The following is a 25,674-nucleotide window of genomic DNA, read 5'->3' as shown; positions in this document are numbered from 1 at the left end:
GCATCTAAAGGATGCTATTAAAGCTCTGAACCAAGTAAATAGTTCAATGTCCTGATTTAACAGTGAGGTAGTAAAAACAAAAGCTTTTCATGTGATCTGAAGTTGTCTTTATGATGTGGTCTTGATCAGTGAGCAAGCCTGTGTGTCAAGACAATCAAAGACTGATAGAGAGTACAGCTGATGCCTTCCTCTGATGCCTTTCCCAACATATTCAGATATACATATACCATACATGTACACACACAGAAAAAAAAACTTTGTTATTTTCTTTTTTTTTTTCCTATAAAATACTTTGTTTTTATTAGCAGACAGGGTCTTGCTGTGTAGCCCAACCTGGCCTGGAACTTGTGATTCCCCTGCCTCAGCATCCTGAGTTTATTTTTATTGCTCTGTCGTCACAGCAAACGAGGCGCGATCTCAATGGTGTTAATCCGGAGGACGGTCTGTGGGTTCACGATGATGTTTTTCTTCCTGAAGTTTTTCCTTTTCCTAAATTTCATATTGAGTTTGGGCCATGATTCTGTCTTTTCAATGACTGCGGCTTCAACCGGCATAAGATCCTTTCCGAGGAGTGGCTTGACCAGGAGTGTGAAGTTGTCTGTCCTGACCAGCAGGACCTTCTCTAGCCGGATCCTCTTTCCACACTTAATGTCCAACTCATTTTCAATTAGAATCAGGTCCTCGGAGGTCACCTTCCATTGGTGGCTGGCAAAGTGCACGACAGCAAAGAGGCAGCCATACTGGCCTGTGGCGATCAGCTCGTTCACTTTCCTCACAACCTCTTTGTGGTGTCTTCTCTTCAACGGGGACTGGCAGAACCACTTCTTCACAGGGTGGTGAGCTCAGGGAGATCTTAGGAAGATATCCTTGTGGATATGAAGTGCTCTGTGAATTGAATCTTTGAGAAGCATACCGGAGGGCAGCAGCTCCGGGTCCCGAAGGTGCCAGGATGCTGCGGCTACATACAGACACCAGCCGCCCAAAAGCGCCTGGCAATGCCCAGGCCACTATGGACGCCGCCATTTTTTCCCAAACTTTGTGATTTCTAAGTTGAGCTCTATACAAACCAGGAGAGCATAAGGAAAGATCAGGAACCCGGGTGTAGATGTGGGTGAGTGCCCATCTCAGGAGGGTTCTTTGTGGAAATTGCCCAAATACTTTGAACTTAAGGATTCCCTTCAGGAAACTGAAATGAACCAGGAGGAAATCTTGATGCTTTTCCTATTTCTAACTTTGCGGGTGCCCAACTTTGGTATAATTTATAGGGTTTGTCCCCAAGTCTCTTAAAGAAGCAATGGTGATTTAGTCCCTCTTACGTACCAATACCAGATAAATTACATACAAAAAATGAACTAAAAGAAAATTAAAAACAAAGACTTTCCTGTCTTTCACATATCTATATATCTGCTATAAAGTTCATTCCTATCTTTTCTCTAAGGATTCACTTGCTTAGAGAAATGATACCTTCTTTTCATTAAACTACCTGGACTCTATTAAAGATTCTTTCAAATGTGTAGACAGTGATGGTTTCTTCCCTAGACATACCTGTTCAACAGCCAAGAGAGCAGATAATTCTGTAACTTTACATCAAATTATCTATCACATACATTTTAGGTCATCATTTTATTTTCTTTCTTCAGTAATCAAGAAAAATCTCTACTAAATAACTTATCTAATTCTTTTATTTTATTAGTAACACTATATTTGCCTTAAGCTACACATTTTAAAAGCCTTGGGTTGGTTTTGGTACTGTATAATAACTAAAAACAAATGATACTATCTACATTTTAGGCTAGCCAGAGGATTTATGACTCTGCCAAGTCAATTCATCCTTTACCCTTTTGTGCCTCAGTTATATCATTTATAAAATGGTAATGACGTCAGTACTCACAGCACTGGTGAAGTTTGAAAAAGTAGAATATACAAAGAACTATAAAACAACTATTAAGAAAATAACCCAGTTTAAAAACGAGGCATAGAACTAGCATGGTGTCAAATTATGGTATACAAATGTCTGAAAGACTCTTAAAACTGTCTGTATCCAACTATGCAGATTCTTGCTCATTCATGTTCATTACTGCTTTATTCACAATAGCTAGGAAATGGCAATGGCCTGGATATCCGTCAACCTATAAATGGATAATGCAAAGATGGCATATTTACATGTGGAATGTTATTCTGGAATCAAGAAAACTCAATTGTTTTTGGATAGAGATGGAAGCAATCATGCTGAGTGAGGTAACGTAGATCAAAATGACAGACATCTCATGGTTTCTCTTATTTGTAGATTTAACTTTGAATCTTCAGATATTTGTATTTCATTTGAAATATCCTTAAGGGTCAAAAATTAGGAAGAGGTCATAGGGGCAGAGATTTAAGGGAAAGGGAGATAGAATGAAGTTGTTATGAAGGGTTAAAAATAGTGAAACAGGAAGGATTAGATTAGGGTAGAGGACCACAGGGCAGAGGAGAGGAAGGAATTGATAGGAAGGGAAAATAACACTAACCCCCCCCCCCCAAAAAGCTGTGTGGAAACTATTAGCTACTTATATGTTCTTGGGATAAAACACCATGACCAAAGCATTTTGGGGTTTTAGCTGCATGGGTCAAAGTCAATGATGGTACAGCAGAGACATGATGGAAGGGACAGGAATCTGAGAGGTCACATCTACAACTTCAAGCATGAAGCAGAGAGTGAACTTGAAATGTTGTGGGTCTCAAAAGCCACCTGTAGTAACACACTTCCTTCAAGAAGGCCTCTAAAACCTCTGAAATGACATCATCAATTAGGGATCAAGGATCCAAGTGCCTGAGACTATGGAGGCCATCTCATTCAAACCATCACTAAAATATACTACAGAACAAATTGGATTTGATGGTTTTTAAAAAGAGACACAGAGTTGGATGGGCAAGGGAATGGGTGGGGTAGACCTGGCAGGAATTGTATAATGCCTATGGAATTATACAAAATTCTCAAGGTTCTAATAAAAATGAAAAAAAGAAGAGTTGTCAATATATGATCAACACTGTTTTTAATCTTATGTAAATTGTTCTATAGACAAACACTAATTACATAAAGAAACAAAATACCAAGGCATGATTAACTCAAGGAAAAAAATAAGCTGCCTAAGGTGGAGAATGACTACAGATTATGAGTGATTCACCTCTGAGCAAATAAGGAAGCAAATAATCAAAACAGACTTGGCCAAAAATTGTAACACTGAGATCTAAAAAAGGACATTTATTTGCAATTGAGCTCTGTAAGCATGTGATTTTCCATGACAGAAATGATGCAATTAGTCCAAGTCACCATCTTCTGTAATAGATGGTCATCTACTACTAGAAGACTACATGGTTGTAACATCTACAACTGCATTTCTGATAAATAGCAGTAAATCTTATCACTCCTATGAGAAATATATAAAATTAAAAAACATGGAGCAGAGCCAGGAGGTGGTGTTTCATGCCTTTAATCCTAGCACTTAGGAGGCAGAGGCAGGCAGATCTCTGTGAGTTCGAAGACAGCATGGTCTACAGAGTGCTAGGACAGGCTCCAAAGTTACAAAGAGAAACTCTGTCTCAAAAAACAAAACAAACAAAAAAGCTGGATCAGGAATTGTGGCTAGAGATATTCTTTGACTTAAAATTTGTGTTCAAGTGTATATTTTACATATGTTCAATTATGGATATAAAATATTCATATCTGATATTACTTGCAAATATCATCTCATACTAAAACTTGTAATTCCAGCTAAAAGTAACAACTGAGTTAGGGAATGGTCAAGGAATTGATGGTAAATTTATAACCAAAATCTTTAACACATCTAGATGTTGAAGTGATAGAGTAGTCTTTTGATGTAATGTGAAATTGGTACTCAAAACACATTGTCACTATCAGGAAAAAAACCCAGGTTTCAAAGACTGAAACTGACCTGAAAACTGTAAATGGAGTTCTTAATTGGTCTAAGTAATAAAAACCTGGAGTCAGATATTGAGGAAAATGCTGAGAGATCAGAGAGGAGGAACAAACCTTTGCCACACCTTACCTCCTTGGTGTCTCCACAGACCAGAGAGCAAGTTCCTGTTTCTCCCTTGCTTATATTCTGTTTCTGCCCAGCTACTTCAATTCCTGTTTGTCTGTACAGACCTCCAGACCTTTATGGTTAACTAGTGGCAGGCTCCATTTTCTGGTCTTCAGACAGACTTTATTTGTACAAGCAAGATATCACCATAGCAAACCATGAGGCAGTATTTATTTGGTTAGTGATCAGACACAAGACAGTTTGAGTAATATGGCACATAACACTTTATTAATGTGCTGTTGACCTTCAATGTGAAACTTGCCATTTTTATTTTTGTCTCCATAAAGTACCATTGCCACTAACATTATTTGAACATTATGAAAATAAGTTATTTGCCAAGTATGTTGAGTTCTCTAATTAAAACCACAGCTTCAGAACAGTTTTAAAACCCCTGTAATTATGTGCTATCTAATAAATTTAATGAGTTTGTTATTCTGTTCTACAAAATTAGGGAAACAGAATTTATGACATTTAATAAAGAAAGGGAAATTCTAAGCTTCCAATTAATGATTACTAGTTATTCATAGTTTAGAAGATGACTTTTTAGAATTCTCTAAATCATTTTGAGGACATGTCCTGTCTTTACAATGCCTGGGGGCTCATCTTTGACTTGTTATGTGTTCTAGTAAGCTTTTGAATACCAATCATCTCACAAGTGTGGAAATATCAGTCTGTTATGGGACTTGGAGATTAGGAGGGAATGTGAGTCTTTAAGATGCTATCAAGAGTGACAGTTGGTATGCCAAGGGTATCATCAGAGAAGATACTCAGAATTAGCTCAAAATGTATATTCAAGCACTTTGTGTAGATGTAGTCCAATCTCTTCAATATGTTCAAGAGGAAACAAATACACCAATCAGAAGGTATTCCAACCTGAATATGTGAATAAGCAAACTTTCTCAGAATGAAAAAAAAAAAAAAAAGAAAGAAAGAAAGAAAAGAAAAAGAGAAAAAGCCTTGCTTGCTTCTAAAATCAATACTGAGTGTCTCCACAGGATAGTAGGCAGGTCGTAGCCTCTTTTCATGCACAAGTGACAGCATGTGGATGAACTTTATGGGAATCATCATGGAAGAAGTTCATCTGCTCAGATGGTTCCTTCTTCTACTCTTAAAACTTGGGTTTTGATAGATCTTGGTGGGTTAAAACTCCCTGTACAGATAGTCATTGAGGATTGATCTGTACCCTCTGTTCTCTTTGTGTAGAATAATGCAACCAAAGGATGTTCAAATCATTTAGCCATGTCTATGAACATATAACAGCAATTTCTGCTAAATGTTGAACTTCCATTTCCATCTACCACAAAATATTTGCTAGGAAAATGGTAATTGTTAAAACCACAATATAGACTTGTCATTTTAGAAACTTGACTCTACTCCAAGTTTCATATTATTACTACCCATAAAAAGTTTTGTTGGGAAGAAAATTGAAATAAAGGAATACCAGGGTCAGATATCTGGTATATTTCTACTAGGTTGAATATTTTCAGTAGGTTAGTGTAATAACATAAATTTCTGAAAAAAAAAAGAAGTCTAATAAATTATCTAGGCTGGACATACTAATTTCTGGAATTTTTCCCCATAAACTCTGGCAGACTTGTTTTTCAGAGCCATGGAAAGCCACTGAGCTATCATTGGTATAGGAATGACATTGTTTCCTTATAGCAAACCCGATGAGGATCCAGGAGAACAGCATGGGTTTAGTTGGAATGCAATGAGTTTGAAATGTCTTTGAGACATAAAGCCAGTAAAGAGGTTGATTGTGATGGGAGGGCAGGTCTCTGCAGAGTAAATGACCAAAGTAACAGTAGCATGAAAACCTGAGGACACAGTAAGGAACAAAAAAGAATATGGTCTAGCACATATTGTCAGACACAGGGTCTCAACTAAAAGGAGACATGTAACTTGCCACTTAAGTTCTAGAAAAATGAAAAATAATTTTTTAAATGAAAAAGAATATTGTGGGACAGAGAAAAAGAAAGACAATATTTAGTTAATTAAATATACATAGATGATGAAATACAATTAAGCATTTAATACCTCTTACACTGATAGCTTTTCAAAAGTTGTTTGCTACCTTCTCTCATCAGTGCTAAATATGATCACTTCAAATACGAACAAGGGATAACATATTAAGTATAGATTGGTATTGCTATACGAACAAGACAAAGAGAATTTAAAACGCAGATCTGTGTTTAAGCTGAGACCCTGTAGAAAATACAGCAAATGTTTCAGTAAACTTAAATTTAAAGGTAAAATATCATTTGTATTCAGGGTCTTGTTCAAAGGTCAAATATTGGAATATCTACTTCCTTGGCTGTAGTGAGGAAGTCCCGAGGCTGTCTGGTTTATTGGTTTAGACAGAGTATTTTTAAAAATTAATTATTTTTTCCAGCCCATCACAGTCTCCCCTCTATCCCTCCTCTCCTTCTAATCCCTCCCTTCAACTCCCCTCCCCCATCCCTCCTCCTTTCTCTTCCTAACAGGGCAGGCTTCCCATGGATATCAGTCATCTAGGCATATCAAGTTGTAGTAAAAGTAGGCATCTCTTCTCCTATTAAGGCTGGACAAAGCAACCCAGCAGGAGGAGAGGGTTCCAAAAGTAAGTATCAGACTCAGAGACAGTTCCTGTACCATTAGGAGCCATACAAGAAAACAAAGCTACACTCCTGTAACATATATGCAGAGGGCCTAAGTCAGTCCCATTCAGGCTGCCTATGAGCACCTATGAGCCCAGCTTAGTTGATTCTATGGGTTTTCTTATGATGTCCTTGACCCCTCTGGCTCCCACAATCAATCCTTCCCCTCCTCCACAGGATTAGCTGAGTTCAGCCTAATGCTGGCCTGTGGGTCTCAGCATCTGTTTCCATCAGTTGCTGGATGCCTCTTTGATGACAACTGTGCTAGGCACCAATCTATTTGTATAGCAGAATATCATTAGGAATCATTTCATTGACCTTTATGTGGCAAGTCCTATTTGGTTCTATCCTAGGTGTCTGGTGTATCCCATGTCTGGTTTCTGGCCCTCAGGGGTCACCTCTCCCTCTCAGAGCATGCATCTCCAGCTGGGCCAGTCATCAACTGATTACTCACACAATGTCTGCACCATCTTTGTCCCAGCACATCTTATAGGCAAGACAAATTGTAGGTTGAAAGGTTTGTGTCTGGGTTGGTGTCCCAGTCCCTCCCCTGGAAATCTTGTCTGGCTATAGGAGATGGCCAGGTCAAGCTCTGTTTTCACTGTTGCTAGGAGTCTTAGCTAGCTGACCCTCATAGATTGCTGGAAGTTTCCATTGCACTAGGTTTCTAGCTCATCCCAGAGGTGAGGGCAGAGTATCATAAGTTTTTCTGTGAGCAGGGAACCCTAGGATGTAGCTCAGGTTAGCTGGGAACATCAAATCATTTTATGACAGATTTAAACGCTGATTAGAAAATTAACAAATAATGCCCAGCATATATGCTAGTCACCTGCTACTACAAATTCTCATATAAATTTTTTGACATATACAGCATTATATCAAATACAGAGTCTCTGTGTATTATTTGTGGCTGGCGCGGTGGCGGGACATGACTTAGGCGGTGGGTGGAAAAAACCTAACTCCTTACATACATATATATGCATGCCCTGGATTTTTATCCCCAGCTACACAATAAATAAACAAGGCTCAACACTGTCACTTTGTGCCTATAGTCCTTGTATATTTTTTAATGGGATTCAGAATCTTCCTTTTCCTCTCTGGAAACTACCTGGGCCTCCAGTCCAGGAGAATACTTGTTAAACCTTCCTCCTCTTTCTTGTAGTCCCTTGGGCTCCCCAGTTCTCCCCCTCAGCACTGCACATGCTTGTGAACATTGTGAACAGTCTCATTAGTTCTGGATCAGAGTCCTGACTAGCACATCTATATTTGCCAGATAATAAATAAAAATAAATCACTTCCAAGCTTCTAGCTTCCTATGTGAACATCAGACATTTCTGATGGCTGGACTACCTTTTTCAGCAAGTTACACAGCAGTGTGTGAAAAAAATAATCTGGTAGGGGTTTCAGAGGGAATCTGGGAGGTGAGTTACCTCACTATACGTAGCAGGGGCACTGAAGCAATGCCAGGGATGCCCAGGCTCAGAGGCACTTTCCTTCTGCAGATCTTTTCTGCCTTATGTGCTTTATAAAGGTAGAGGAAGGAATGCAGGGTGTGATGCAATCCTTTCTGTAACCCACAAATATTATAACAACAAAACCTATTAGAAAGCTGAGTTAATTGTCATCCAAACCTGAAAACTTTGAAGGTGAGCTTCCACAGTCAGTGAAAATAATGACTATTCCCATTGCCCTGGTCTATAATTCATGCACACACCAGTCTATCGTCTTTTCTAATCTTCCCTCTCCTGTTCCCAAGCCTCTCAAACACCACAAGCAAGGCAAGTCTTTTGGTCTCCCAAATATTTCTTGACCTGTTAGAATTAAGGAAAACACATGGTATTTTCATAATTTCTCATTAACATAAAATGTTCCTTGATAAACGTTTATCTAGCAATAAACACTTGTATGTGTCACTTAGAAAATAAAGGACAGGAACCAGGCATTCTAATTTAATGCATCAAAGGAGTTGATCATCTTGCTTTTCTGGCTCTAGGGTCTCTTTCTGTTGAGTTTGACTAAGGCGTAAGACACACAGCCCCACATTCTGAACATCAGAGCAGTGTCCTTGTGTACTTTTGGAATTACACAACATTTGTTTCTTACAGTCCAGGATACTAGTTACTTCACGAACATCTTCACTTCCTAAAATCAAACATAAACAACAACAACAAAAATATTGAAAGGCATTTACTTACACATTTGTCCATAAAGTTCTAGCAATGATTTTAAAATAAGACTTTTGGGAAAATGCTGTTAGAAGTGTCTCAAGTGACAACACAGTTGTTAAAGTGAAATGATTGGCCTGCTTGTATACTGATTAAGGCCAGAGTTACTGGGTAAGCCTGCATGATCGATACTAGAAGTTCAGAGCTGAACATTTTCATGCTGGAAATTGCATCATTCCAGGTAGGTGAGAGCCACTAGTTCATATGGCTCAGATATCTTTCTCAGAAAGTAGACTATACTGTCCTAGTTATGAAATCCAAAATAAGGACTTCTCCTCTTTACTGTCATCCAACTCCATTTATTAATGTAACATTTGGGAATGTAACTTAACCACCATTCTAAGTTTATTTATCTTAATTTACGTGTGTTTGCCTGTCTGTGCATCATGAGTTTGCAATACCTGATGAGACCAGAACAAGGTTTTGGATTTATGAGTTGCCTGGCGTGGCTGCTGTGAGCTGTACTCAGGTCCTCTGAAAGAGTAGCAAATGCCCTTCACTGTTGAGCCATCTCTCTAGTCCATCACCACCCTCCAAAGTTAGTTTTTTAAGTTGGCTTTTCTCTGCTTCAGTTTCCTTGATAATCTTTCACCTTAAAAAATCTCACTTTGTATAGTTTTCAAACTTATATAATTAGAGAGAGAGAGAGAGATGAAGAGGAGGAGGAAGGATGGATTAAGAATCAGGAAACTGGAATGAATGGTTTTTGAGTTGCCCATTACTTTCATCATCACACAGCTCTTTCCACCACCACAAACAGGGCACAAGACTCCCAAAAGTCACAGAAAGGACAGAGGTTGAAAGAAAATTTCAGTAGTTTTGTATTCACATAACTTGAGATGTTTGTGTTTTTGGAAGGTCCTGTCAGGTTGGTCCTCAGCCTCAACATTATATCAATGCTAGGTTATTTGTACCTGGGCATCTCATCATCACTTCAAGGTTGCCATCTCTGAAGTCACTCCCACTGGCTTCATCTCCTAAGTCAGTCAGCCTGTTTACTCAAGTGCCATCACTGACACTTCCCTCCTCTCTCAGACCTCCACTTCTGTTCTGCATTTTGTCCTTTTTGTTCTTAAACTTATGAGGCCCTTTTTTTTTTTTTTTTTTTTGGTTTTTCGAGACAGGGTTTCTCTGCATTGCTTTGGAACCTGTCCTGGAACTTGCTCAGTAGACCAGACAGGTCTCACACCCACAGAGATCTGCCTGCCTCTGTCTCCCAAGTGCTGGGGGCAGTCTGAAATTTTAAGACCTAATAAGTTCATAGTTTTTTTTCAAATAATTTACCTTTTTAATTTTTTGGGTATATTTTATTTCCAATAATTTCATACATGAATATTGCATTTATATCCTCTACCCTCTCTCATTTATCTATTTTTTCTTCTGCCCGCTCATACTTCTCAGATCCATAGTATCTAATTCCTTTAGTATTATTATTACAGATGTACCTGTACCTGTATATATACACATATATAACTTGATAAACCATATTCATTCTTATTGCAGATTTCTGAATAGAAAGAACTTACTGAGTGTTTGAATGGAAAAAAGCACTACAAGGCTGGAGATGGCTCAGAAGTTAAGAGCCTATACTGCCCTTGAAGAGGACCCAGGCTTGATTTCCAACACCCACACCTGGTGGTTCACAAAGGCCTTGTGACTTCTGCTCTGGGGACTCAATGCACTTTGCTGGTCTCTTTGGGCATTCATGTTTGTTTTGCTCCCTCCCAACATATATACATGAGTTTTAAAAATTAAAATCTAATGACTCATGATGGAGTCCTAGCTAACTAGAGACTCTCTAATTTGGTGCCAAAGCCCAGGCCATTGCCTGTTTCCTGACCTGTATGCAGATATACTGCCTGAACATACTTCCCCTCTCTCCACACACACACACCCTCACTCAATGCGGGTTGAGTCATTTGAACTCATTGGACAGTAACTTGATGTGACCTTAGTGGATTGGATAATGTATGCATATATGCCAGTGAACATACACATTTAAACTAGATCTCTACTGCAAAATAATAAAAAATACAAATAAAATCTTTTTAAAAAGAGGCACCAAAAGAAAGATAAGGGAATTAAAATGAAGGCATAAAATGGGTAACAAACACTTAGTTCCCTCCCTTGTACTATAAGAATCTACTCCTAGATCTGAGGTAGGAACTTTTGTATGAGTTGGAAACTCCTACAATTCCTCACATTCTATTCTACTTTCAAGCAACAACTTGTTAGGAAATGAACACATCCATTCAGTAAATCCATTCAACCAAAATGTATACCAAGTGTGTAACTGATAATGTCAGAAATGAATGTGTCACTTCACATCTTGTCTGTATTTGCTTTCTGTAGATGGAATGTTTTCTTGTCTTGTCAGGTCAATAAACGTACAGACACTATATTAATCATTAAACTGTTGGCCAATGGCTAGGGCTTCTTATTGGCTAGCTCAATTATTAACCCATTTCTGTTAATCTAAGTATTTCCATGTGGTCTTATCTTACCAAGAAGGGTCTGGACCTCTTACTCTTTCCTCCTCTACATGGTGCCTCTTCGTGGTCTCTATCTCTGCCTACCTTTCCCAGAATTCTCTTCGTCTTCAAGTACCACCTATCTTCCTGCCTCTATTGGCCAAACTGTTTAATTCATCAACCAATACGAGAAGCATATATACAGAAGAACATTCCCCCATCATCTTTCACTTTAGTCTGTCACTAAGGTCTTACCTGAGTTGGTCAGCAGGCCAAAGAGGAGAAACATTAAGAAAAGGTAAAGAATCTTCATTGCAAAGGAGCACAGAAACCACAAAGCATTCCAGCAAGTAAGATCGTTCTGTGGAGAGGTTTTAGACTCAGAATTGCTGGATAGAGTGATATCTATGGATGATCAGGGTCTTACATGCTTTGGTCTTAGTTTCCTGAGCAGTCCATTCCCACCAGTGACCTGCACCTTGTCTTCTTGCTTTGATTGTATTGTGACACATACAAACCTTTATTGCATCATCAACACCCACAGGGACCACCCTCTGGTCTCTTATTCCTTCACAGGTCTCGAACTTGAGATCTCCTTTGGAGAAGTAATTCCCAACACCATTTCCATGCTCCATGTGGACACAGTGCCTGCTGCAATTCTATATTTGCTCTTTTCTCAGTTGGCACCCTGTTCACAGAGGTAAAAGCTGACCTGAATAAATCCATGCCATTTAACAGACTCAAATCATGACAGCCTCCAATTTAACATTTTCTCCACACCCTATGCTAAATACAACAAACAGTACTGAAAACCATAATGTCATTCTTTCAGTTGGCAATCTTGGGTGTTTTCCATTAAATGTGAATTTCCCAAGGCATGGGTCTGTGTATCACTAAATCTTGAGTACAGCACAGGGTCCCACATGATAAATGTTCATAGCAGTTTCTGTAACTGAAAAGCTGGTATTTTCACTTGTCACTATTTTTTTCTCTTTTATCAACATTTATTTTTTTAACTCAATGATAGTTGTTCATATCAGAATAAGTCCCTGGCCATTCCCTGGGAACACAGATTATTAAAATGTCCCCTCTTTTTATGAAAATAGAAAACATCAGTTGTACATTCCTTCACATCCACTTCCGTCAACAGGAGAAAATTCCTATCTTTTTACGTTTGAGAGCACTCTGTAAGCTATGTAGGCCTGGGCTGGTCTCAGAGTCCTGGTCTCGAATATTCCCTCTACCTCAGCCTCCATAATTCCATAATTGCAGTCATTCCTTGTCTTTTGTTGCAGAAATGATATTTTCTTCTTCAAAAAATCATCACCCTCCTGGGCTTTCTTTTCTCTTTTCTGTCCTTTCCTTTTAACAAAAACGTCAGACTATCATTTTGCTCTCCAAACCTCATATAGCTAGTAGTTAGTTTCATTGCAGTTATGGAAAGGAAAACAAAAGAAAAACAAAATACCCCTTAATTCTCCTTCCATTCTCCATCTCAAATGGGAAGTAATTACAACAAACGTTCTCTATTCTCTGTTGACTCCCTGGCAGCTAAATTCCCCACCCCCTGCCTCATTCTGTCATGTTCATTGTCAAGATTTGCTAGAAGGTAAGTAAAAGTTACAAGATTCTGGTCTTTATGCTGTTGATAAAGTCCACTGATTCTATGAATACAAGTGAGCATGCCTCTTTCAATGACTGCCTTCTACTCTAGATTCCTCTCACTCCTGTCTCAACTCTGTTATCCTTGCAGGGAGGTCCTTCAATTTCTCAGGTTCTTTAAGCCAAGGTGATCTTTTTCTTACCTTGTCACAGGTATCTCCCAGACTAAATGAGACCATTAACACTTTTTGTGTAATGTCCCAAATTTTAGATATGAATCTGCAACTCTTCTTGATTTCCCTGGATTTGCATCCCTTAGTTTCTGCCTTGTCATTTGTCCCAGATCAATAGGATAAAATCTACTTTTGACACCCAATAGCCAGATTGGTTTCATATGGGTAAAATACAACAGTAAAGTCTTTTTAAAATGTCAATTAATGACGAGTCCTTCAAATGAATTATGTTTATATGTTTTTATAATTAATTATTTTAAGAAAGATGTTAAGAAAGCTTAATAGGCATCAAGGTAAAATTATCAGATTATTAAAGTGAGCTGGGATAAAAACAGAATTTTGGTCAAGTTAGACATCAGACAAGTTGACTATTATTTAGTTGAATTTCTTCTATAACATTAAGAAGGGAGATTTAATAATACTGAAGGCCTAAAGACCTAGTTTATACAACATCCACTGTTAAGAGTAAATGCAGGATTCTAGCCTCCAATACCAACAGGAATTCACTGGGGACACACCAGTATAGCAGAACAAGGAAAAAGCCCCCAACTCCAGAAGACACCTCAAGCTAACTCACAGGACACACCTGCCAGAAAATCAGGTAAGCTGCCTGTAGACCTTCTCCTCTCTCTCTTTTTTTTCCCCCAAATCCAATACCACAGTCTTACTGGAAGATCTGTAACAGGAAAGCTAACCTGTAAGTCACACTTGTACAAGGACAGATACTTCCTGAGGTGCTGGAGGCTGTTGTTCATATAAGCCACATGTTTCCACATTCCTAAACAAGTTTGGTTGACTTAACTATACTGGATGGGCTTGCTCACATGTAGGTAGGAGGTATGTAGGCAGGAAGTATGTCAGGATGTAAGCTTGTTCCTGACTGGACAAAGGTAAAACGTAGTACTTAATCTTGTTGGATTGACTTTATAAGCTCCTAGCCAACTTAGCTCATGGCCATTCTCAAGGAATCCTGTGATATGGACCTGTGATATGGTCAGTTTCCATGTTCCTCACCAGTATTAAATAAAGCCTGCTTTAATTGGATAATTGTGAAAGTGGTCTTTCTCCTCACAATTCTCAGGTTTAGCAAACCAATCCCTGAAGGAATCACAAAGACCTTCTCCTCCAACCTTCCTTCCTCCAATTCATTACAGTATCCCAGCTTCCAATACCAGCAGGCATTCCCTGTGAACACACCACCTGAGTTGGCCAGGAAAACAGGCAACACAAAGTCATTATACTATCTAAAAATCTATGTCAAGGTCAATGGTCTCAATTCCCTAATAAAAAGACATAAACTAACAAACTGTATTCCAAAACAGGATCTATCCTTTTGCTGTATCTAAGAAATGTACCTGAACACAGATATTACCTTAGGGGAAAATATTGGAAAAAGATATTTCAAGAAAATACACCTAAGAAATACGGTGGTGTAGTCATTTCAACATCCAATAAAATAGACTGATTCCCATTTTCCTGGGAAATTGCCATAAGGACTTCCAAAATGGTACCAGTGTTCCCCTTTTTCCATATCCTCTCTAGCATAAACTGTTTTTGGTGTTTTTCATTTTAGCCATTTTGACAGGTGTAAAATGTTATCTTAAAGTTGTTTTGATTTGCATTTCCCTGATGGCTAAGGATATTGAGTAATTTCTTAAATGTCTTTCAGTCATTTTAGATTCCGCTATTGAGAATTCTCTATTTAGTTCTCTACCTCATTTTTTTAGTTGGATTATTTGGTATTTCGGTGACTAGCTTCTAGAGTTCTTTGTATACTTTGGAAATCAGCCCTCTGTCAGGGCTTGGGGTAATATCTTTTCCCATTCTGTGGGCTGCCATTTTGTCTTGTTGACTGTATCCTTTGCCTTACAGAAGCTTCTCAGTGTAAGCATGAGTTTTCTGGTTTATCAGGTCCCACTGGCCTTGAGCCCCAAATAAACACACAGATGCTATCTTAATTATGAAACTGTTGGCTAATGGTTTGGGATTCTTACTGACTTGCTCTGTCTTAATCATTAACCCATTTCTATCAATCTATGTATTTTCCCGAGGCTGTGGCTTACCCAGTAAAGCCTCAGAATCTTGTTACTCCTCCTGCAGCATCTCGATTCTGTTTGCCTATACTTCCCACCTCTTAAATCCACCTATCTCCTTTTTGGCCAATCAGTGTTTTATTCATCAACCAATAAGAGAAACATACATACAGATGACAACCCCATCATCCCAGTTTCAGGAGGTACCATTTATTATTTGTCAATATCAGTGTCTGTGCTACTGGTGTTATGTTCAAGAAGTGGTCTCCTGTACCAATTTGTTCAAGGGTATTTCCTACTTTCTCTTCTAAGAGGTTCAATGTGACTAAATTTATGTTGAGGTCTTTGATCCATTTGGACTTAAGTTTTGTACATGGAGATAGATATGGATCTATTTGCAATCTTCTACATGTTAGCATCCAGTTATGACAGCACCATTTGTTGAAGATGCTTTCTTTTTTACATTGTAGAATTGTAGTTTCTATGTCAAAAATCAAGTATTCATAGATGAATGGATTAATATGGGAGTCTTCAATTTGATTCCACTGGTCTACATGTCTGTTTTTATGCCAGTAACAAGCTGTTTTCATTACTATAGCTCTATAGTAGAGCTTAAAGTCAGGGATGGTGATGCCTCCAGAAGTTCCTTTATTGTACAGGGTTGTTTTGGCTACCCTGGGTCTTTAAGGTCTGTGAAAAATTGTGCTGGGATTTTGATGGGAATAGAATTGAATCTGTAGATTGCTTTTAGTAAGATTGCCACTTTTACTATGTTGATCCTATCTGTCCAAGAGCATGGGAGATATTTCCATTTTCTGTTATCTTCTATAATTTCTTTCTTTACAGACTTAAAGTTCTTGTCATACAGGTCTTTCACTTGTTTTGTTAGAGTTACCCCAAGACACTTTATGTTGTTTGTGGATATTAATTCCACTCTCAGGCATATACGCAAAGGATGCACATTCATACCACAAGGACATCTGTTTTACTATGTTCATAGTCAGAACCTGAAAGCAACCTAGATGAACCTCAACCAAAGATTGGCTAAAGACAACATGGCACATTTATACAATGGAGTAGTACTACTCATCAGATAAAAACAATCAAATCTTTAAATTTGCATGCAAATGGATGGAACTAGAAGAAATCATCCTGAGTGAAAGACACAGAAAGACAACCATGGTATGTGCTCACTCATATATGGATATTAGACATAGAACAAAGGATCACCAGCTTACAATCCACATCTCCAGAGAAGCTAGGAAACAAGGAAGACCCTAAGAGAGAGAGACACACATTGTTCCCCAGAGAAGGGAGAGAAGGAGGAAGGGGCAAGGTACCCTGATCAAATTGGGAGCATGGCAAGAGTGGGAAGGAGGTAGAAAAAAAAAAAGAAGAGGGGAGAAGATGAGAGGGAAGGAGAACATGGGGGATCAGGAATTTTGAGTCAGGGGAAGAATAGAAGAGAGCAAGCAAAGAGATATCGTAATAGAGGAAGACATTGTAGGTTTAAAGAGAAATCTGGCACTAGGGAAATGTTCGGAGATTCACAAGGATGGCCGTCAAATAAGAATCTAAGCAATATTGGAGAGGCTAACTTAAATGCCCTTTCCCTAGTAATGAGATTGATGACTATTTTAAATACCATCCTAGAGCCTTCATCCAGTAGCTGATGGAAACAGAAGCAGAGATTCACAGCTAAGCACTGAGCTGAACTCCTGGAATCTAGTTGTAGAGAGGGAGGAGTGGTAAGCAAAGGAGTCCAGATCATGCTGGAGAAACCCACAGAGACAGCTGACTGGAGCAAATAGGAGCTCACTGACCCCAGTTTGACAGCTGGGGAACCAGTATAGAACCATACCAAGGCCCTTGAACATGAATGTCAGTTAGGAGGCCTGTGCAGTCCATGGGCCCTCTGGTAGTGAAACAAGTATTTATCCCTAGTGCACAAATGAACTTTTTGAGACCATTCCCCATTGAGGGATACTCTCTCACCCTAGATATATGGGGAAGGGACTAGGCCCTGTCCCAAAAAATGTGACAGACTTTGATGATTCTACCATGAACGTCTTCACCCTTCTGGAGGAATGGATGGGGGCTGGGATGGGGTAGTCAGTGGGAGTCATGAGAGGATGGATTGGAGAGGAGACTGAGATTGATATGTAAAATAAGATTGTTTCTAATTTACATGACAATTTATAACATAAAAGTCCAATAAAATAGACCAAACCAAAACCAATCAAAAGGTACAGGAAAAAACACTACATACTCATCAAAAGAAAAATCTACTAAGATGATATTTCAGTTCTTATTCAGTTCTTAACATCTATTCTCCAAACACAAGGGAACCCAAGTTAAAAAAAAAAAACCAACAAAAACACTCCTCAGTTTAAATAATAATATTGACTCCACACACACTGATAGTGGGAGAGTTCAATGAACAATGGACAGGTAATCCAGACAAAGTGTAAACAGAGAAATACTGGAGCCAATAGACATAATAAACCAAAGGGCCTAACAGATATCTATAGAACATTTCACCCAAACACATCTTCTTAGCAGTTCACAGAATATTCTCTAAAACTGACCATATACTCAAGCTACAAAGCAAGTCTCAACAAACATATTAAAACGAAGTAACTCCCTGCAACCTAACAGACTACCACAGATTAATGCTAGATATTGACAAAAAACAGGAAGTTTACAAATTCTTGGAAAACAAACAACTGCCCACTGAACAAAAAAGAAAAATAAAATAAGTCAAAACAGAATTAAGAAAGAAATTAAAGACTTCAAATTCAATGCATATTAGTACACAGCATACGCAAACTTATGGAACACAATAAAAGTGGTTTTAAGAAGATTGTTCATAGAACTAAGTGCCTATATAACAATTGCAGAGAGAGCATATCAGCAATTTGACAGCACACCTGAAAGCGCGAGAACAAAATTAAGTAATCCCACCCAAGAGGACCAGAAATAATCAAACTGAGGGCTAAAATCAATACATTCAAAGAAATAGAGCAATATATAGTATTAATGAATAAATAATAAAATAAACAAGAAAGACAACCCTTATTCAACTAAAAGACAGAGAAAGAATATTCAAATTAACAAAATCATAAAAGAAAGGGGAGGGTGGCACATCACAACAGACATGGAGGAAATCCAAAGAATCCTAAGAACATACCCAAAAACAAAAACCAAAAGAAATGGATAGTTTTCTCAATAGGTACACATTACCAAAATTAAACCAAGATCAGATAAATAATTTGACTAGATATATAGCCCTTACTGAAATAGAAGCATTCAACAACAACAGCAAAAATACTAAAAATACTTGGGCAATAGTTTTTGTTTGTTTTTTTCAAAACTCTCCCAGACTTTCAAAGTAGAGTTAACACCCATATTCCTCAAATCATTCCATAAAACAGAAACAGAAGGAACATTGTCACATTTGTTTTATGAGGCCACAGTTACCCTGACACTCAATTTCTCTTATGAACATATATGCAAAAATACTCAATAAAATACTTACAAGCCAAATACAAGGTCACATCAAAAAATATCATCCACCATGATCAAGTAGAATCCATGTCAGAGATGCAGGAAAGGTTCAGTATATGAAAATCATTCCACCTTTTGTAAGTGAGGTTATGTTAGCAGTGCACATGATATGAGCTAAGAGTTCCCAAGTTCTTGGCTTCTTATCCAAAAAAACTGAAAAACAGGGACTCACACAGGTTTGCAAAGGAAGCAGTGTGACTTTATTTGAAGTTTATCAATAGTTAATGCAGCCTATAGAGCAGTGGTACTGAACCTCTAGGTCTCGACTCCTTTGGGGGTTGCATATCATTTATCCTGCATATCAGATATTTACATTATGATTTACAACAGTAGCAAAATTACAATTATGAAGTAGCAAGGAAATAATTTTATGGCTTGGCATCACCACAACATGGGAAATTGTATTAAAGCTTGGCAGTATAAGGAAGGTTGAGAACCATTGTGAAGCCTGACAAGGCCCCGAGTGACAGTATTTAAGAGCCTTTATTATTGCTTAGGGATTCCCTTTATAGGGTTCAAGAGAAGGAGTTTAGTTACTAGAGGGTGTTTTGGGAGCAATTTTCTAGTTTGATTGTTACATTAGGTCATTCATTCAAATCTCAGGTGCACAATTCATCTTTCCATTTCCATTTAATCTTAATCATTTGTACATTCAATTATGCATAGGCATAAGGTGGTAATATGTAGGACATACTCCCTAACACATTGTTAGATGACAGTTTTGGGTTAATGTGCATGTACTCAAATCTGATTAAAGCAGTATCTTCCCTTCTATTATTTATATCTTGATACCTTGGGAACACACTTGATTAGAAACTGTGTAAACTAAATTAATGGGGTAGAGAACTTATACTATTGTTAATTGATGGAAGTACATGTTGCCCAAAGCAGGTTGGGGATTGAGGGGATCCTGGAGTGGCTAGGGGCACTTTTTGGAGAAAGGTATGTGCATAGTATACACAGGTGAAAGACCTAGGTTGGAAAATAACTACTGTAAGAGGAGAGGTGTGTATATTGTAAAAAAAAAAAAAAAATAGTGGAGGTTCCAGGGTCCTAAACAAGTCAATAATCAGCATAATATGCTACAGGAACACTAAGCAGGGACTTGGTAAGTCTGGATCTGTACTTGGGGCTAGATATTGCTTTTTGTTGTTGTTTGCTCTTTAAATTCCCTTAGGAAATGACAGAACTTCTCTGTCTTCCAAACCTTGTTATTGATCACTTGGTGCACATACCTAAGATTATATATAGGACTCCAGCTTTAAAGACTTTCATTTTAATGGAAATAAATTTAATTTTCTATCCATATTTTGACATTATGTATAAGCACAAACATACACATAGGTGTAGTATACATATGCTCAGGACGAGTGATCACAACACTTCATAACCAGCTAATTATTAGGACAGAGAATGGCTGTGGATGACCAGCGCCCTCATGGCAGTGCATGCCTTTGAACACAGTTCTGTAGAGGGACATGTATAAATGTGGTCAGGCAGAGATCAGTAAACCAAATCTGTATTTACACAGTAGAAATGCAAAATCCCATTTTCATACTCGTCACCTCCATTGTGAAGACCAGAAGTAGGCAGATGTTTCTGGAGGGTAGAAAAGAAGGAGGAAACAAGGGATGGGCTACATTTGGGGATCATAATTCCTACAAGTAGCAATAGCTATGATTACATTATAGACAACTTTTAATTCTCCACATATACATACTTATTTTAATCTCCTGATTTATGGTAAAGACAAGGAGCCACTTGAGGAACAGTTAGTGTTTGAAAAATAAATACAATTCAAATGGCAGAGTTCAAACTCATCTGATGTATCAAAGTAAGAACAGGAGAGCTGAGAGGATCAGACAGAGGCCTCAGGAAAGAATCCCCAATTGAGAAGGGAAGAGTTTGGCAAGGCCAGACTTGGCTGGACAGGGCTGTGGTTCTAGATATAGCTCACATTGGGTGGGGTATGGTTGTAAAGCAGGGTCTTAGGAATAGGAGAATGCCTACTGGGGCTCTCTGAGAGAAGTTCCAGAACAACTCATGGTATTTGTGATGATCAGTGAAGGAATTGTAGGTAAAGCACATTGAGAACTAAATACATTTAACTGGTCTTACTCTGGAAATTCAAGTACATTCAGAAGACCGGATGTTAGTTACTGGGTCTTATATCATTTAGAGCATTTGAAGGTTGTGCCATACAATTCCATTTGACCCCCTTTCCGCCTCACAGGAAGACAAGACAATTTTCTTGTAGTTGACTTGCTTATAGTTGAGGGAGAATAAGAAGCCTTCAATCTTCCTAGAGCAGTACTATACAGGTGATGGAATTTCTTTCTTTGAAGATCTGAGAGAGAGGAAGATGGTGAACAACAGAACGTAGATAAGGGTAACTATTTCTAGCAACATGTTGACTTTTAATCCAAAAGAGAAAATGACTACCAGATAAGAATAAAACAGCTTGGATGGGGAGTGAAGAGCTGATTCACTCAGTGCAGGAATGAGGGACCAAGTTGGATTCCCAAGACGTACACAAAAATTAGGTGCAGAGGTGTGTGTCTATAACTCAACCACTAGAATAATGAAACCAGGCAGACTCATGAAGCTCACTCACTAGTCAGTCTTGCAGAATCAGAGGATTCCAGATTCAGTGAAAGAACAACTGAGGAAGTCTGCTAACATCCATCTGTGGCCTACATATGTACCTGCAAACCCATGCATTTATACCTGCACACACACACGCACGCACGCACGCACGCACGCACGCACGTACGCCCGTCAAAACAAAGAAAGAAAGGCAGAAAGAAAGGAAGATAATTGCTCAGGGTCCTTGACAAAGCTGGGCAATGTAGAAATATAGGATAAGTTGGAGGACAAGTGAGGCTCCATGGCACTAACCAGGAGGATTTGAGTAGCCGTCAAGGATGTCACAGAGCTGAAGAAGGACTGAAAGTCAGAAAATGTAAGTGGGATCAGGGTCAAATAGAATAGAGTGCCAGGGAAGCCTCCAGAGGTAAGACAGAAAGCAGCTGAAGAAACAGTGTGTGTCTGGTTTGCAGGCCACCTAGTCACATAGTCAATAAAAGACTGTCCTTATGGCAGCGGTCAGTTCCAAGATACAGGCATTGGCTTACCCGGAGATTTTGGAGGATGGAAAGTTTCTAGATAGCTTTAAATTGCCCAGATAAATTATTTAAATGATTACTTTGGGGTTGATTATATTGAGTCATCTTCCCATGTCATGTACCAATATTTAAAAACTTGGATGCTGAAGATAGCCAAAAGCCATACTTGAAATTACTAGAAATATCCAAAGCAAGTTTTCAGAATGAGTAATTCAGAAACATGCCCAAGTGCCCATCAAATGCATGCCTGGGAACTTGGTGAGGAAGTTGGCAATGATATATATATATATAAAATTGCGACTATTATATATATATATATATATATATATATATATATATATATATATAAAATTGTGACTATTATATGTAAAAGCATTCATTTTTTTTGTTTTTAGAATGCAAAATGCCTCACCTCTATTATATGTCATCTACTTAAAGACCTTTTGTGATGAATGAGGTTACATAAGAAAGCTTCCTTTGTGGCCAGAGACCTCCCTTCACAGACTAGGATCCAAACAATGAAGGGTGTCTCTGTGGGCCCATTGCCTCTGATTGCTGCACCTCTTTCCTCCCCATTATATTCCAGTGTAAAAGGTGATCCACAACACATTTTGACTCCTTCCTTTAAGGATCAGGATGACTCAGCCACTCTGTCCTGTGACTAACAAGGTTTGGACGTTTACAGACTACTCCTGTCAATCAAAAAGTGATTAAAGAGAAAATTACCCACTCCTGGCAGACATCTGTGTGACCTAAGGTTTGAGCTATTTCTTAGAATTTATAACCTTGACAGTTATTTTGTAGGTCTTTTTAAAAGCTTGTCATTTAAAACAAATGGACATTTAAACAGCTTTTTAAAGCTCTGGTATAAAAATGTTAAGATAGCCTTTTTTTTTTTTTTCATCACCTGTGTTTTATTACTACAGTCAGGGAAATGAATCAATGAATCATCAATTTTCCCCTTTTAACATTTTCTTAGGAATTGGATAGTAGCAGAGACAGGCTATCTCCAATTTTATTTCCTTTCTAAAGAAAATAGCTTAGATGAACACAAATTCTTATATATAAAAGGACATCAGAAAATAATGACAGTCACCAACTCAGAGTTGTAATGCATTTAACAACACAATATTAATGTCTTGTGTGTGTGTATTTCAATTATTTTTAAAAAGGCTATATGATAGAAAATGGACACAAACACAAACTAGCAATTTACAGAAGAGAAGTGTAATGGCTACAAAAAAAAAATCAACCTTACTAGTAATTTTTTTAAAAGTCAAAATAACATTGCAAAATGCTACTTGCATTCATAAGACTGGAAAGCATATTAATGCCTGCAAATGAAAGTGCTTGATACAGTGTCTGCCTACTCAGTGTCCACTGAGACTCATACCCAATTAATGCTAAGGAACTTCAAGCAAATGGCTATTGGGTTGGAGGGTGTGGCTAGCTACACTAATGATCTGAGTAGTTCCAGTGAGGAGGGACCATGATGCCAAGGACAAACTAGGAGAAGACTCAAGGAGCAGAGACTGATACATAAAGTATCTTGGGGTAATACTTTCCAAACAAGTGAAAGACTATATGGAAAAACAAAAGACCCAGGATAGCCAAAACAACCTTGTACAATAAAGGAACTTCAGGAGGCATCACCATCCCTGACTTTAAGCTCTACTACAGAGCTATAGTCTTAAAAGTAGCCTAGTATTGGCACAAAAATAGACAGGTAGACCAATGGAATCAAATCAAAAATCCTGATATTAACCCACACACCTACGAATACCTGATTTTTGACAAAACAGCTAAAAGTATACAATGGGAGGAGGAAAACGTCTTCAACAAATGGTGCTTGCACAATTGGGTGACGGTGTGTAGAAGACTGCAAATAGGCCCATGTCTATTGCCATGAACAAAACTCAAGTTTGAATGGATCAAACACCTCAACATAAATCCAGCTACTCTGAACCTCTTAGAAGAGAAAGTGGGAGGTACCCTTGAATAAATTGGTATAGGAGACCGCTTCCTAAACATAACTCCAGTAGAACAGATACTGAGATCAACAATTAATAAATGGGACCTCCTCAAACTTAGAAGGTTCTGTAAGGCAAAGGGCACAGTTGACAAGACCAAATGGCAACCCACAGTCTGAGAAAAGATCTTCACCAATCCTACATCTGATAGAGGGCTAAAATATACAAAGAACTCAAGAAACTAGTCATCAAAACACCAAATAACCTTATTAAAAAAATGGGGTACAGACCTGAAGAGAGAATTCTCAATAGAGGAAATCAAAAAGGCTGAAAGACACTTAAGAAAGTGCTCAACATCCTTAGCTATCAGGGATACCATCTTACTCCTGCTAAAATTAGAAATACCAATGACAACTTATGCTGGAGAGGATGTGGAGAAAGGGGAACACTCCTCCACTGCTGGTGGGAGTGCAAACTTGTACAGCCATTTTGGAGATCAGTATGGCAGTTCCTCAGGAAAATGGGAATCAGTCTACCACAGGACCCGGCAATCCCCACCTTACGCATATACCGAAATGATCCACATCCGTGAAACAAAGACATGTGCTCAACTATGTTCATAGCAGCATTAATTGTAATAGCAAGAACCTGGAAGCAATCTAGATGCCCCTCAATGGAAGAATGGATAAAGAAGATGTGGCATATCTACACAATGGAATACTTCTCTGCAGAAAAAACAATGGAATCTTGAAATTCGAAGGCAAGTGGATGGAACTTGAAGAAACCATCCTGAAAGAGATAACCCAGTCACAAAAAGAGGAACATGGTATGTACTCACTCATATATGGATTTCAGACTTAGAGCAAAGGATCACCAGCTAATAATTCATACCATCAGAGAAACTAGGATACAAGGTGTATTCTAAGAGATTCATATGAAGTCCCCCCACAGATGGGGGAAGGGACAAGTTCTCCCAAGCACATGGGGAGTGGGGGGCAGTGAGTGGAGTGGGAACTAGAAGAAAGAGAATGGTAAGAGAGGAAAGCATGTGGGACTAGAAAGATTGAGTCAGGGGAGGAATAGAAGAGAGGAAAAAGGAGAGAGAGAGAGAGAGAGAGAGAGAGAGAGAGAGAGTGAGAGGGGGAGGGAGAGAACATAAAAGAGAGAGGCATTATAGGATTGAAGAGAAAACTGAACCTAAAGAAATGTCCAGAGATCTACAAGACTGACCCCAACTAACAATTTGAGCAAGATTTGGAAGGCTACCATAAATACCCTTCCCTGATAATGAGATCAACAGCTAACTTATCCACCCTCATGGAGCCCTCATCTAGTACCTGATGGAAACAGAAGCAAACAACCACAACTAAACACTGAGCCAAACTAGAATCCAGATGCAGAGAGGGAGGACAAAACCAGGCTGCAGAAACACATAGAGACTGCTTACTTGATCAAGGAGGAGCTAATGGGCCCCCAGACTGATAGCTGGGAATCCAGCCTCGGACTGACTCAGACCCCTAAACATGGGTCTCAGCTAGAAGGCCTGAGCAGTCTAAGGGATCTCAGACAGTGGAACTAGGATGTATTCCTGGTGCACGAAAGGACTTTGGGGCACATATCCCATAGAGGGATACTCCCTTAACCTAGAGACAGGAGAGAAGTCCTAGTCCTACTCCAAATGACTTGACAGATTTAGATGACCCCTCCTGGAGGGCATCACCCTACATGTG

At 38.6% G+C, this 25,674-nt stretch overlaps 1 pseudogene; it reads right to left on the bottom strand.

The window, feature by feature from the left end:
• Window positions 1-271: 271 nt before the first annotated feature.
• Window positions 272-1,024, bottom strand: LOC127215458 (39S ribosomal protein L21, mitochondrial-like; annotated as a pseudogene).
• Between the last annotated feature and the right edge of the window lie 24,650 nt (window positions 1,025-25,674).

This window comes from Phodopus roborovskii, unplaced genomic scaffold (assembly GCF_943737965.1).
Source record: "Phodopus roborovskii unplaced genomic scaffold, PHOROB, whole genome shotgun sequence".
NCBI classification, from domain to species: Eukaryota; Metazoa; Chordata; class Mammalia; order Rodentia; family Cricetidae; genus Phodopus; species Phodopus roborovskii.
This window is presented reverse-complemented; position numbering and strand designations above follow the sequence as displayed.